This window comes from Ovis canadensis, chromosome X (assembly GCF_042477335.2).
Source record: "Ovis canadensis isolate MfBH-ARS-UI-01 breed Bighorn chromosome X, ARS-UI_OviCan_v2, whole genome shotgun sequence".
Lineage (NCBI taxonomy): Eukaryota > Metazoa > Chordata > Mammalia > Artiodactyla > Bovidae > Ovis > Ovis canadensis.
Genome location: NC_091727.1, coordinates 116,083,390 through 116,098,696, shown reverse-complemented (window position 1 = coordinate 116,098,696; position 15,307 = coordinate 116,083,390). Strand labels below are relative to the sequence as shown.

Below are 15,307 nucleotides of genomic sequence, written 5' to 3'. Positions count from 1 at the left end.
CTTTTTCATAGTGGCTACACCAGATTACATTCTTGCCAACAGTGTACAAGGATTCTCTTTTCTCCACAACCTCACCAGCATTTATTTCTTGTTTTTTTTGTTTTTTGGTTTTTTTTTTTTGTTTTTTTAATTTTAAAATCTTTAATTCTTACATGCGTTCCCAAACATGAACCCCCCTCCCACCTCCCTCCCCATAACATCTCTCTGGGTCATCCCCATGCACCAGCCCCAAGCATGCTGCATCCTGCGTCAGACATAGACTGGCGATTCAATTCTTACATGATAGTATACATGTTAGAATGTCATTCTCCCAAATCATCCCACCCTCTCCCTCTCCCTCTGAGTCCAAAAGTCCGTTATACACATCTGTGTCTCTTTCCCTCTCTTGCATACAGGGTCGTCATTGCCATCTTCCTAAATTCCATATATATGTGCTAGTATACTGTATTGGTGTTTTTCTTTCTGGCTTACTTCACTCTGTATAATCGTCTCCAGTTTCATCCATCTCATCAGAACTGATTCAAATGAATTCTTTTTAACGGCTGAATAATACTCCATTGTGTATATGTACCACAGCTTTCTTATCCATTCATCTGCTGATGGACATCTAAAAAATATGGAACGCTTCACGAATTTGCGTGTCATCCTTGCACAGGGGCCATGCTAATCTTCTCTGTATCATTCCAATTTTAGTATATGTGCTGCCGAAGCGAGCACTCTTGTTTTTTTGATAGTAGACATTTTACCAGGTGTTAGGTGACATCTCCCTGTGGTTTTGATTTGCATTTCTCTGATGATTAGCGATGTTGAACACCTTTTTATGTACCCATTGGCAATTTGTGTATCTTCTTACAAGATGTCTGTTCATGTCCTTTGTCCATCTTTGAATTGCCCATTTTTTGCTTTGGAGATGTGTTGTTCTTTGTGTATGTTAGAAATTAACCTCTTGTTAGATATCTGGTTTGTAAATATTTTCTCCCATTCCATATGTTGTCTCTTCATTTTGTTTATGGTTTCCTTTACTATGCATAATCTTTTTAATTTGAAATAGTCTCATTTGTTTATATTTTATTTTTTTGCCTTTGGTTTTGGTGTAAATTTTTTAAAAAATTGCCAAGGCCAATGTCAAGGAGCATAATCTGTATGTTTTGTTTTGTTTTTAGAAGATCTCAATTTTAAGTCTTTAATTCATTTTGAGGTTATTTAGTGTTTGTGTAAGTTAGGGGTCTAGTTTCATTTTTTTCCATGTGGATATCTAGTTTTCCCAGCACTATTTTTTTGAGAAATTATTCTTTCCTCATTGCATATTCTTAGCTAGTTTGTCAAAAATTAATTGGCCTTTTAATGTATGGGTTTATTTCTGGGCTATCGATTATGTTTCATTGCTATATGTGTCAGTTTGCATGTCAATACCATACAGCTTGATGACTATATATAGTTTTACAATATAGTTTGGAATGAGGAAGTGTGATGCCTCCAACTTTGTTGTTCTTTCTCAAGATTGCTTACCTATCCAGGGTCTTTCATGGTTACATATGAATTTTAGAATTGTTTTTTCTATTTCTGTGAAAATGCCTTTGAAACTTTGATAGGGATTACATTAAATCTGCAGAATTCTTTAGATAGTAAGGACATTTTAACAATTGAGTGTGGCAAGTATTTCTGTTTCCTTGTGTCATCTTCAATTTCTTTTATTGATGTCTTATAGTTTTCAGTGTGCAGGTCTTTTACCACCTTGGTTAAATTTATTCCTAAGTATTTTACTATTTCGAAGTTATTGTACATGGCTTTTTTTTTTACTTTCTCTTTCTGATAGTTCATTGTTGGTGTATAGAAACACAACTGATTTTGAATCATGCAACTTTATTGAATTTACTAGTTCTAACAGTTATTTGGTGGATTTTTTAGAGTTTTCTAAATATCAATATAATACAATGTCATCTGAAAACAGACAGTTTTACTTCTTCCTTTCCAACTTGGATGCCTTTTATTTCTGTTTCTTGTCTAATTGCTCTGGCTAGACTTAGAGTAGTACCGAATAAAAGTAGTGAGAATGGGCATTCTTGTCTTCTTCCTGATTTTAGAAGAAAAGTTTTTTTTTTTCCCCATTATTAAGTATGATGTTAGCTGTGGGCTTGTCATATATGGCTTTTTTATGTTGGTGTACATTCCTTCTATACTCAATCTGTTGACAGTTTTTATAATGAGTGGAGGTTGAAATTTATAAAATGCTTTTTTTTGCATCTATTGAAATGATATATGATTTTTATTTTTTATTTTGTTAATGTGGACTCCCACACTGATACTGTCCTTGACTGGCTTTGGTATCAGAGTAATACAGGCTGATTAGAACCTGGACCCTCTAGCAGCAGCTGGGAAGTAGTCAAACTCCTACTGGGGAGAAAATGGGAGATGCATGGATTTTGCCTGCTCCCGCTGCATAAAGAGTGATCCTGTGCTTGTTTAAAGACTGTGTCATTGTTTGCTTTAGTCCTATGGAACTCATGAATGCTAGCTATGTTGGCTTCCAGAGCTAGGTGATTTGGAAGCCTGATACTCAGGTGGCAGCCATAAAAGTTAAGGCACTAGATATGTGGACAAGCTCCTTCAAGGGAAGTACTGGCAAACTGGTTTTATTGTTGGAGAGAATAAAAGGGAGAAATTGAGGAAAGTGCCCACCAGATTTGGGGGCTCCAGGAAGGAATGCAGTAATCAGCTGCATGCTAATTAAAACCTCGACCCTCAGGTAGCCGTTGTAAAATATGCAGTCAAACTCTTTTATGGGAAAGATTGGGAGATGAGCATGTTTGTGTGTTCCCTCTGCACTGAGCCCTGGAGGCCAGCCACAGTTGAGTGCTTGCATGCCTATTACTGAGCTGGTTCTTTGTTTGCCATAGTCCTGTGGGACTCAGGAATGCAAGCCCCATTGGCTTTCAGAGCTAGGTGTTTTGGGGGCCCGTCTCTCAGGTGAGCATCTTAAAACTTGGGGCAGTAGATGTGTGGTCCAAATCTTTTCTTCCTCAGGGAGAAGCTAGGAGTTTTAAATTCATTCCTATATGTGTGGTACTGTGCCAGGGGTGGGGTTTATGGCTAGTGTCTCAGTCTTTCCTATCTGTTCCAATGATGGTATTTCCTTAGTCACTTGATGTTTAAGAGTCACTCAGCTAGTTTCTGGATTTCTCTCAGAGGAAATTGCTCCATTTGTAACTGTACATTCAGTGTGTCCATGAGAGGAGGGAAATTCAGGATCCTCTTATGTTACCATCTTGGTCTGGAATCTTCTTGTACTGAGTTTTTTCACTCAATATAATTCCTTGCAGACTCATCCATATAGATGCATAGAATAATAGTTCATTACTTTTCATTCCCGAGTAGTATTCCATGATGTGGATGCATGTACGTTTGTTTAACCACCCACCTATTGAAGAATATCTGGGTTGTTACATTTTATGGCAATTAAAAATAAAGCTGCTATGAACATTTGTGTCTAGGTTTTTGTATGTACATAAATTTTTATTTCTTTGGGGAAAATGACCAAGAGTGCAATTTCTTAAGAATGTCCTATGAAATACAAGTGCTTTTAATTTTAAGTCCACTTATCAGCTTTTCATGGATTGTACTTTTGATGCTGTATGTAAGAACTCAAGACCATGAGTTCCCAGGGTCATGAAGATTTTCTCCTATGTTTTCTTCTATCAGTTTTACAGTTGTAGCTCTTACATTTAGCTTGATTACCTATTTTGAGTGAATTTATATATATCCCCGAATTAATTCATTTTGCAAGTAGATATCTAATCATCCCAGCATCATTTGCTAAAAAGACTATCTTTTTATTGAATTTCTCTGATACCTTTGTGGAAAATCAGTTGACCATCAGTGTGAAGACTTATTTCCGGACCCTCAATTCTGTTCTATTGATCTATATGTCTATCCTTGTGCCATCACTATACTGGCTTGTTAACTGTGGCTTTATAGTAAATTTTGAAATTTAGTAACATATTGCCTCAAATTTTATCTTTCTTTTTCAAAAATTTTTGGTTCTTCTAAGTCTTTGCATGTCCATATACATTGAGGGTCTATTTATCAGTTTCTGCCAAGAAAAGGATACTAGGATTTTAATAGGGATTGCAGTGATTTATAGATCAATTTTGTGAAAATGGCCGTCTTTACAATATTGAATACTCCAATCCATGAAAATGAAATATCTTTCCATTTATTTAGATCCTCTTTAATTTCTCTCAACAATGTTTGTAGTTATTATACAAATCTTTTACTTATTTTGGTAAATGTATTCCTAAGCATTTTATTCTTTTTGATGCCATTATTAATGGAACTGTCTTATCAATATCAGTATCTGATGGTTTATTGCTAGTATGAAACAATACAATTGAATTTTGTACATTGATCTTGTATCATGCAACCTTACTCAAGTCATTTATTAGTTCTAGTAAGTGTTTTGTGGATTCTTCTACATCATGCAATCTGCGAATAATAGCAGTTTTAAATCTTTCATTCCAAACTTGATGTGCATTATATATTTATTCATCATTTATTTATATTTGTTTTTCCCTTATTACACTAGTTAGATATTTCAGTGCAGTGCTGAAAGAAGTGGTAAAAGCAGAAATCCTTGCCCCATTCCTGAACTTAGGGGAAAGTATACAGTTTTCACCAAAAGTATGATGTTAATTGTGGATTTTTTTGGTAAGCACTGTTTATTAGGTTGAGGAAATTCTCTTTTATTTCTGGTTTGTTGCATCATGACTGCTAGCTTTTGTCACATTCTGTTTGTGTTTCTCTTGAGATGATCATGTTTTCTCCCTTTATTCTATTAATATAATATTGATATATTACATTAATTGATTTTTGGATATTAAACAAATTTAGCATTACTAGACTAAATCTCATTTGTGTCATGGTGTATAATCCTTTTTATATGTTGCTGAATTCGATTTCCTAATTTTATTAGTTTTCTTTACTGTGTAACAAATGATCACAAACTCAGCAGCTTAAAAGAACACCCACTTATTAGCTCACAGTCCTGTAGGTCAGAGGTCTAGCATGTCATGACTGAGTTATCTGCTCAGTGTCTCACAAGACTGAATTCTATCACACTAATATTTTCTTAAGGGCATTTGCATCTATGTTCATGAGGGATATTGGTTTGTACTTGTCTTTCACTGGGATATTTGGATCTAACTTTGGTATCAGGTAACACTCTGAGCATGGACTTTTAAAATTTTTATTATTTCATTTTCTTTACTTGTTATAGCTCAGTTCAGATTTTCTATTTCTTCCTGGATCAGTTTCATTAATTTGTCTCATCCTAGAAGTTTGTCAATTTCATATAAGTTTTTCAATTTATTGACACAAAAGTTGTTCATAATACCCCCCATGTACGATAATATTGTCTCCCCACAAAATTCATGTCCACCCAGAACCTCAGAATGTGACTTTATTTGGAAATAAGGTCTTTGCATGTGCAATTAGTTAAGATGAGATCATCCTGGATTAAGGAGAAGGCAATGGCACCCCACTCCAGTACTCTTGCCTGGAAAATCCCACGGATGGAAGAGCCTGGTAGGCTGCCGTCCATGGGGTCACGAAGAGTCAGACATGACTGAGAGACTTCACTTTCACTTTTCACTTTCATTTATTGGAGAAGGAAATGGCACCCCACTCCAGTGTTCTTGCCTGGAGAATCCCAGGGACGGGGGAGCCTGGTGGGCTGCCGTCTATGGGGTCACACAGAGTCGAACACGACTGAAGCGACTTTGCAGCAGCAGCATCCTGGATTAAAGTGGACCCTAAATATGCATCCTCTTATGGTTACCTGAAGATGCAGAGTAGACACATACTTATGAAGCCACAACCCTTGGGATGCCAAGGATTGCCAGCAACCACCAAAGGCTGGAAGAGGCAAGGAAAGTTCTCTCCTAGAGCTTTTGGAGGGAGTGTGGCTCTACCAACACCTTAATTTCAGACTTCTAGTCTCCAGAATTGTAAGAGAATAAATTTGTGTTGTTTTAAACTACTCAGTTTGTGGTAATTTGTTACACCAATCCTAGGAAATGAACACACTTCCTTAAAGTCCTTTTAATTTTTGCAGGGTCAGTAGAGTTTTCTTTTTCATTCCTGACTTTGATAATTTGTGTCTTTCCTTTTTTTTATTTTTTGTTAGTCAGTCTAGTTAAAAGTTTGTTAATGATAATCTTTTCAAGGAATAACATTTGTCTTTAACGATATATATATATATATATATATATATATATATATTTGTTTTCTCTTTCATGGTTTCCCTCATAATCATATTATTTCCTTCTGCTTATCTTGGGCTTAATTTCCTCTTTTTTACTCATGGTAGAAGCTTAGATTGTTGATTCAACTCTATTTTTTTAGCATATTTCCTGATATAGGCACATAAAGCTATAGTTCAGTTCAGTCATTCAGTCGTGTCTGACTCTGCAACCCCATAGACTGCAGCACACCAGGCTTCCCTGTCCATCACCAACTTCCGGAGTTTACTCAGACTCATGTCCATAAAGTCGGTGATGCCATCCAGCCATCTCACCCTCTGTCGTCCCCTTCTACTCCTGCCTTCGACCTTTCCCAGCATCAGGGTCTTTTCAAATGAGTTAGTTCTTCACATCAGGTGGCCAAAGTATTGGAGTTTCAGCTTCAGCATCAGTTCTTCCAATGAATCTTCAGGACTGAGTTCCTTTAGGATGGACTGGTTGGATCTCCTTGCAGTCCAAGGAGACTACTACTAAGACTCTCAAGAGTCTTCTCCAACACCACAGTTCAGAAGCATCAATTCTTTGGCACTCAGCTTTCTTTATAGCCCAACTCTCACATTCATACATGACTACTGGAAAAACCATAGCTTTGACTAGACGGACCTCTGTTGGCAAAGTAATGTCTCTGCTTTTTAATATGCTGTCTAGGTTGATCATAACTTTTCTTCCAAGGAGCAAGTGTCTTTTAATTTCATGGCTGCAGTCACCATCTGCAGTGATTTTGGAGCCGAAAAAGATAAAGTCTGTCACTGTTTCCATTGCTTCCCTATCTATATGCTATGAAGTGATGGAACCAGATGCCATGATCTTATGATATTAATATAGCCACTCTAGCTCTCCTATGGTTACTATTATAATGGAATATATTTTTTCCATTCTTTTACTTTCAACATATTTGTGTTTTTAAATATAGCATGTGGTTGAATCCTTTTTTTAAAATCCTGTCTGACTGATCTCTACCGTTTGTTTAGGGTATTTAAAGTATTCAGATTTAATTCTTATTATAGTTTAATTTCATTTGCCATTCTCAATTTGTTTTCTATATGACTCCTATCTTTGCTATTTCATTTACGTCCTTCTTTTGTGTTAAATATTTTCAGTGTACAATTTAATCTCTCTACTAATTTTTGTTACTACAGTTTTTGAAGTTTTATAACTGGGTACTCTAGGGATTACAATATTTATCACAATCTACTAACTTATCATAATATATTTCAAATTAATGCTAAATTCTGATAAAATAAACTTTGCTCTGATATAATTCAATTTACTTCTCCCACCTTTGTGCAATTATTGTCATATGTATTACATCTCTGTATATTTTAAGCCCAGCAATACAATATTATAATTATTGCCTTATATAATCTCAGGTTGTTTTGAGGATTAAATGAGACAATGTATAAGGACAGAGTAAGTGCTCAATAAATAGTAGTTGCTATTAACTACATGTGTCCTTCTATTTCTTTTTACTTACTAATATTTTCTAAATATTCTACATAGAGCATATTTTGTGTGAAAAGACTAAAAATCGTGGATAGATGAGAGAGTGACTTTTATTCCTTCACCCTAGAAGAACCATCTCATCCCATTTTTTTCAGATCGTCACCCAAATCATCTTTTGAAGAGATTCATGTGAATTCCCAGCAATAAAATATTTGTATCGTCTCTCCCAAACTCTTTCTGATACAGTTTTAGAGAGAGGAACACCAAGTTGGATTTGAAGCCCCCACTTCTCAAAGATTATAATTCATAAGCCTAAAATGCACAAAAGAGGAAATTTAAAGAGGGAGCCTTCATTCATCTTATTCAGAAATAAAATTTCTGAATTTCAACTCATCCCCTTGTTAAAAAAATAGGAAGGATCAGTTCAGCTCAGTTCAGTTCAGTCCCTCAGTCATGTCCGACTCTTTGCGACCCCATGAATCACAGCACGCCAGGCCTACCTGTCCATCACCAGCTCCCGGAGTTCACTCAGACTCATGTCCATTGAGTTGGTGATGCCATCCAGCCATCTCATCCTCTGTCATCCCTTCTCCTCCTGCCCCCAATCCCTCCCAGCATCAGAGTCTTTTCCAATGAGTCAACTCTTCGCATGAGGTGGCCAAAGTATTGGAGTTTCAGCTTCAGCATCAGTCTTTCCAGTGAACACTCAGGGCTGATCTCCTTTAGGATGGACTGGTTGGATCTCCTTGCAGTCCAAGGGACTCTCAAGAGTCTTCTCCAACACCACAGTTCAAAAGCATCAATTCTTTGGCGCTCAGCTTTCTTCACAGTCCAGCTCTCACATCCATACATGACCACTGGAAAAACCATAGCCTTGACTAGACGGGCCTTTGTTGGGAACATAATATCTCTGCTATTCAATATGCTATCTAGGTTGGTCATAACTTTCCTTCCAAGGAGCAAGCGTCTTTTAATTTCATGGCTGCAATCACCATCTGCAGTGATTTTGGAGCCCCCCAAAATAAAGTCTGACACTGTTTCCACTGTTTCCCCATCTATTTCCCATGAAGTGATGGGACCAGATGCCATGATCTTCGTTTTCTGAATGTTGAGCTTTAAGCCAACTTTTTCACTCTCCTCTTTCACTTTCATCGAGAGGCTTTTTAGTTCCTCTTAACTTTCTGCCATAAGCGAGGTGTCATCTGCATATCTGAGGTTCTTTTATATTTCTCCTGGCAATCTTGATTCCAGCTTGTGCTTCTTCCAGCCCAGCGTTTCTCATGATGTACTAATCTCCTTGTTAAAAGAAATAGGAAGGGTACAAAGAGAAAATTCTCCACCTGGAGAATTAACTCCCAACCCGCTTGGAATTTCAGGAACTGTTCATGTGAACAAGCTTAATTTCACACTCTGTTCTTCTCATCTTCAATATCCAAGAAAACCAATTCAACAGGAAACAGTTCTTTTAGGCTAGTGCCACATGGCAACCCACTCCAGTATTCTTGCCTGGAAAATCCTGTGGACAGAGTAGCCTGATGGGCTGCTGTCTATGGGGTCGCACTGAGTCAGACACGACTGAAGCGACTTAGCAGCAGCAGCAGCAGCACATCAGTTTACTTGGTGTTTTTCAAGTGTTGATGCAACAGGGAGAGGCCCCTTTTTTCAATCCAACACTGCAGGAACCTGAGCGGCACTGTGCTTCAATGCCCCTAGTAGCCTAACAGGTTTATAAAACAAAGCTGGTTTCTTTCAGTCCCCTTTCTATAGGCTGGATGGTTTCCAGAGTTGAGTGGCCTAGATACTTCCTATGTAGTGACTTTTGACCCAGGACCTCCTGGTGGGCCTCAGGAATTCCATGAACCCACCAAAACTGTATGCTCAGTTTTCTGTGTTTGTGCTTTCCCCAGATTTCCAAAAGACACCATGACCCAAAGGCAGACACTTCTCTCAAAGATGTGATTTTACATCTACCATTGATACAGTTTTTAAGTACAAAATACTGAAACCTTACTTGATTTTTAAAGGTCTGATGAGGAGGACCAGCAACCTGGATTAAATAAATGGTTTAAGTGGTGAGACTGAAAGGCCATTTGCCTTAAATACATCCTTTCCATTGGTTTAGCAGGGTGCCCAAAATTCTTTCCATCAACATAGCCCCGTAGGGATCTCCTTTGATGACATTCAAAAGCTTTTAGAGACTTTAGTTTCCTCTTGCCAAGAACAAGAGAAATGCTGCATAATATACAAAAGCATTCCCTTAAAAATATATACATGATTAAAAGATAGTGTGAGAACTGTCAGGTCATGTTTTCAAAAGAAAGCCTGATCCCTGAGAAATAAACTGGGTATCAGAACACATCAAAAGCACTTTACCCTGAGAGAGCATTTGCTGATACAAACACTTTGAGCATCAGTTCCACTGTCTCAAGGGGCTAAGTACAGAGATGGCAAAGCCCAGGGTCAAACTAAGTAAGGTTCAGTTCAGTTCAGCTCAGTCACTCAGTCGTGTCCGACTCTTTGCGACCCCATGTACTGCAGCACGCCAGACCTCCCTGTCAATCACCAACTCCCGGAGTTCACTCAAACTCATGTCCATTGAGTCTGTGATGCCATCCAACCATCTCATCCTCTGTCATCCCCTTCTTCTCCCGCCTTCAATCTTTCCCAGCATCAGGGTCTTTTCAAATGAGTCAGCTCTTCGCATCAGGTGGCCAAAGTATTGGAGTTTCAGCTTAAACATCAGTCCTTCCAATGAACACCCAGGACTGATCTCCTTTAGGATGGACTGATTGGATCTCCTTGCAGTCCAAGGGACTCTCAAGAGTCTTCTCCAACACCACAGTTCAAAAGCATCAATTCTTTGGTGCTCAGCCTTTCTCACAGTCCAACTCTCACACCCATACATGACCACTTGAAAAACCATAGCCTTGACTAGACAGACCTTTGTTGACAAAGTAATGTCTCTGCTTTTTAATATGCTGTCCAGGTTGGTCATAACTTTCCTTCCATGGAGCAAGCATCTTTTAATTTCATGGCTACAGTCAACATCTGCTGTGATTTTGGAGCCCAAGAAAGTAAACTCAGCCACTGTTTCCACTGTTTCCCCTTCTACTTGCCATGAAGGGATGGGACCAGATGCCATGATCTTAGTTTTCTGAATGTTGGGCTTTAAGCCAACTTTTTAACTCTCCTCTTTTATTTTCATGAAGAGGCTCTTTAGTTCTTCTTCACATTCTGCCATAAGGGTGGTGTCATCTGCATATCTGAGGTTATTGATATTTCTCCCAGCAATCTTGATTCCAGCTTGTGCTTCTTCCAGCCCAGTGTTTCTCACGATGTACTCCGCATAGAAGTTAAAGAAGCAGGGTGACAATATACAGCCTTGATGTACTCCTTTTCCTATTTGGAACCAGTCGGTTGTTCCATGTCCAGTTTAACTGTTGCTTCCTGACCTGCATACAGATTTCTCAAGAGGCAGGTCAGGTGGTCTGGTATTCCCATCTCTCTCAGAATTTTCCACAGTTTATTGTGATCCACACAGTCAAAGGCTTTGGCATAGTCAATAAAGCAGAAATAGATGTTTTTCTGGAACTCTCTTGCTTTTTTGATTATCCAGCGGATGTGGGCAGTTTGATCTGTGGTTCCTCTGCTTTTTCTAAAACCAGCTTGAACATCTGGAAGTTCACGGTTCATGTATTGCTGAAGCCTGGCTTGGAAAATTTTGAGCATTAGTTTACTAGCATGTGCGATGAGTGCGTTTGTGCGGTAGTTTGAGCATTCTTTGGCATTGCCTTTCTTTGGGATTGGAATGAAAACTGACCTTTTCCAGTCCTATGGCCACTGGTGAGTTTTCCAAATTTGCTGACATTTTGAGTGCAGCACTTTCATAGCATCATCTTGTAAGATTTGAAATAGCTCAACTGGAATTCCATCACCTCCACTACCTTTGTTCGTAGCGATGCTTTCTAAGGCCCACTTGACTTCACATTCATTCCAGGATGTCTGGCTCTAGGTGAGTGATCACACCATCATGATTATCTGGGTCGTGAAGATCATTTTTGTACAGGTCTTCTGTGTATTCTTGCCACGTCTTCTTTTTAAAAAAAAAATTTTAATTTTTACTTTATTTTACTTTACAGTACTGTATTGCCACCTCTTCTTAATATCTTCTGCTTCTGTTAGGTACATACCATTTTTGTCCTTTATTGAGCCCATCTTTGCATGGAATATTCCCTTAGTAGCTCTAATTTTCTTGAAGAGATCTCTAGTCTTTCCCATTCTATTTTTTTCTGCTATTTCTTTGCGTTGATCACTGAGCAAGGCTTTCTTATCTCTGCTTTCTATTCTTTGAAACTCTGCTTTCAAATGGGTGCATCTTTCCTTTTCTCCTTTGCTTTTCACTCCTCTTCTTTTCACAGCTATTTGTAAGGCCTCCTCAGACAGCCATTTTGCTTTTTTGCATTTCTTTTTCTTGGGGATGGTCTTGATCACTGTGTCCTGTACAATGTCACAAACCTCCGTCCATAATTCATCAGGTATTCTTTCTATCAGACCTAAGTAAGGTAAGGAGTCTTAAAGGAGATCCAACACACGTGAAGCTGATACTCTAAAGGGCTCTAAGTCAGGGTATGGACAAACCATAACTAAAACAGCTCCCCTAGGAAGAATACCTAGGAAGAATGCCTTCTCCAGAAGGCAATGGCACCCCACTCCAGTACTCTTGCCTGGAAAATCCCATGGACGGAGGAGCCTGGTAGGCTGCAGTCCATGGGGTCACGAAGAGTCGGACACGACTGAGCAACTTCACTTTCACTTTTCACTTTCATGCATTGGAGAAGGAAATGGCAACCCTCTCCAGTGTTCTTGCCTGGAGAATCCCAGGGATGGGGGAGCCTGTTGGGCTGCCGTCTATGGGGTCACACAGAGTTGGACATGACTGAAGCGACTTAGCAGCAGCAGCAACAGGAAAAATACATGTATATGTATGGCTGAGTCTCTTCGCTATTTACTCAAAACCATCACAACATTGTTAATCCACTATACTGCAATATAAAATAAAAAGTTTAAAAAATAAAAGAGGGGAAATATGCTAAGTAAAAATGAATAAATAAATAAAAGTAGCTCCCCTATATCAATCAGGACTCGGTCAGGAAAACAGAAGTCACCCTGTGTACCAAGTACGAGGAGTTTTTTTTTTTTTTTTTTTTTAAGATTTCTACAGTAGTATTGTTGATTTACAAAGTTGTGTAAGACTTTTAATACAAGGAAACAGAGACTTACATATCTGTTGGAAAGGCGAGAGGAACAAAAGTCAGGGAAGGTGCTGGCAGTTTTCAGCCTGCAGTACCAGCGCAGGTGATAAGAGCTCACCTAGAAATCTCTGTGAATCTCAAGAACCACTGGGTAGCTCCCATCAATATAACATATTTCTGACTCCTTCACAGTGAAAATCTCAGCTCCTAATAACATTAGCATACTTACTTGCTTTATCTTGTGATACACATTCAATTGTTTCAGAATTCAAGTAGTATTAACAATGAACCTAATGAAGAAAACTAAGATGTTTCAAGTTATTTTTTCTCAGAATATGTCTTACTGAATATTTACAAAATACCATGTTCAAAGGTTACTTGGAAGATGATTTACTCTGCATACACAATTAGGTTCTTTGACTATGTGGTAGAACCCTTGTGGAGCCATCTAGTCCAGAAGTTTTTCTGTAGAAGAATTTTTCCACAGTTAAAAAGAATTCAAACCAAAAGGTTGACAGAATTAGAAAGTGTATAGCTATATACCCTCTATTTTTTTTAGTATTTTGCCTTATTTGATTTATGTAGATAAATAGTAGATGAACACCTTTTATTTATAAATAGTAGATGAACACCTTTTTATTTTTTGCCGAACCATTTGAACATTGCAGGGGTTGTGAGAGTTCACTTCTAAATTTTTTTAGCATGCATTTCCTAAGAATAAAGACATTCTGCAGAACCACAATATTATCATACCCAAGACAATTAACAATTCCCTAGTAACATCTAATATTTGATTCATACTAAAATTTCCCCATGTCCCCAAAATATTTATAGTTTTTATAAAAACATAGTACAATCAAAGTTTGTGAAATGAATTTTGTTTTTTGGCCGCATGGCATGTGGGATCTTAGTTCTCAGATTAGGGATTGCTCTCATGCCGCTGCATTGGAAGCACGGAGTCAGAACCACTGGAGTGCCAGGGAGATTCCATACATTTGGTTTTGATGTCTCTTTTGTCTCTTTCTTTTTTGTTGAGTATAGTTGTACAAAATTAGGTAAGTTTCAGGTGAACAACATAGCAATCCCAACTTTAAAAGTTGTATTCCATTTATAGTTATTATAAAATATTGGCTATATTCCCTGCGTTGTGCAATATATCCTTGTAGATTATTCATTTTATACATAGTAATTTGTACCTCTTTAGTTTCTTTTAACCAAGAACACGTCCTTTACCTTTTTCTCCATAACATTTGCGTTTGGTGGAATCCAGGCCCATTTTCTTACAGAATGTCCCACATTCTGGATTTAACTGATTGTTTTCTTCTGGTAGCTTTAATTTATCCCTCTATCCCCTAAATTTCTTCTAAACTCAAAGTTAGAGATAGAGCTATGCTGTCCAATATGTTAGTAACTAGACATATGTTTGCAATGTGGTTAGACTAAAATGAAATGCACTGTAAGTATAAGATATACAATAGAATTGGAAGACATTGTTTAAAAAGACTGTAAACTATCTTATTAATAATTTTATATTGATTCCATGCTGAAATAATACTTTGGCTATATCTGATTAAGTGAAATATATTATTAATATTAGTATCACCTATTTGTACTTTTAATGTGGTTACTAGAAATTTAATATGACACTTGTGGCTTGCATCATATCTCTTTTGGACAACATTGGTAGAAGCTTGAGTAAATTCAGGTTAAATGTTTTGGGCGAGAAAACTTCACTGGTAGTACTGTGTACTTCATATTACCTCACATAAAGTGACTGCTGCTGCTGCTGCCAAGTCTCTTCAGTCGTGTCCGACTCTGTGCGACCCCACAGTCGGCAGCCCTACAGGTTCCCCCGTCCCTGGGATTCTCCAGGCAAGAACACTGAAGTGGGTTGCCATTTCCTTCTCCAATGCATGAAAGTGAAAAGTGAAAGTGAAGACACTCAGTCGTGTCCGACTCTTCGCGACCCCATGGACTGCAGTATACCAGGCTCCTCCGTCCATGGGATTTTCCAGGCAAGAGTACTGGAGTGGGTTGCCATTGCCTTCTCCACATAAAGTGACTATATTAGCCCAATCAGACTACTGTAAAAAAAAAAAAATACCATATCTTGGGTGACTTAGAATACAAATATTTATTTCTCACAGTCAAGAGGCTGGAAAGTCAAGTCTAAGTTCAAGGTCTCATCTAAGTACCACCTAAATCAGATATGGGTGCTAAACTCTCACCAGAATTGCCTTTAAAACTCTGTTCACAAAATTGTAGGCTTTTCCCTCACATGCATCTCAAAACCCTTTCAGCCTCTACCCATTACCC

The 15,307-nt window shown here is 38.0% G+C and overlaps 1 non-coding gene across 1 annotated transcript; it reads right to left on the bottom strand.

Annotated features, from left to right (window-relative positions):
• Positions 1 to 610: 610 nt before the first annotated feature.
• On the bottom strand, positions 611 to 717 carry LOC138931298 (U6 spliceosomal RNA). Its single transcript, XR_011446540.1, has one exon. It is a non-coding gene; the product is annotated as a U6 spliceosomal RNA (small nuclear RNA).
• Positions 718 to 15,307: the final 14,590 nt, after the last annotated feature.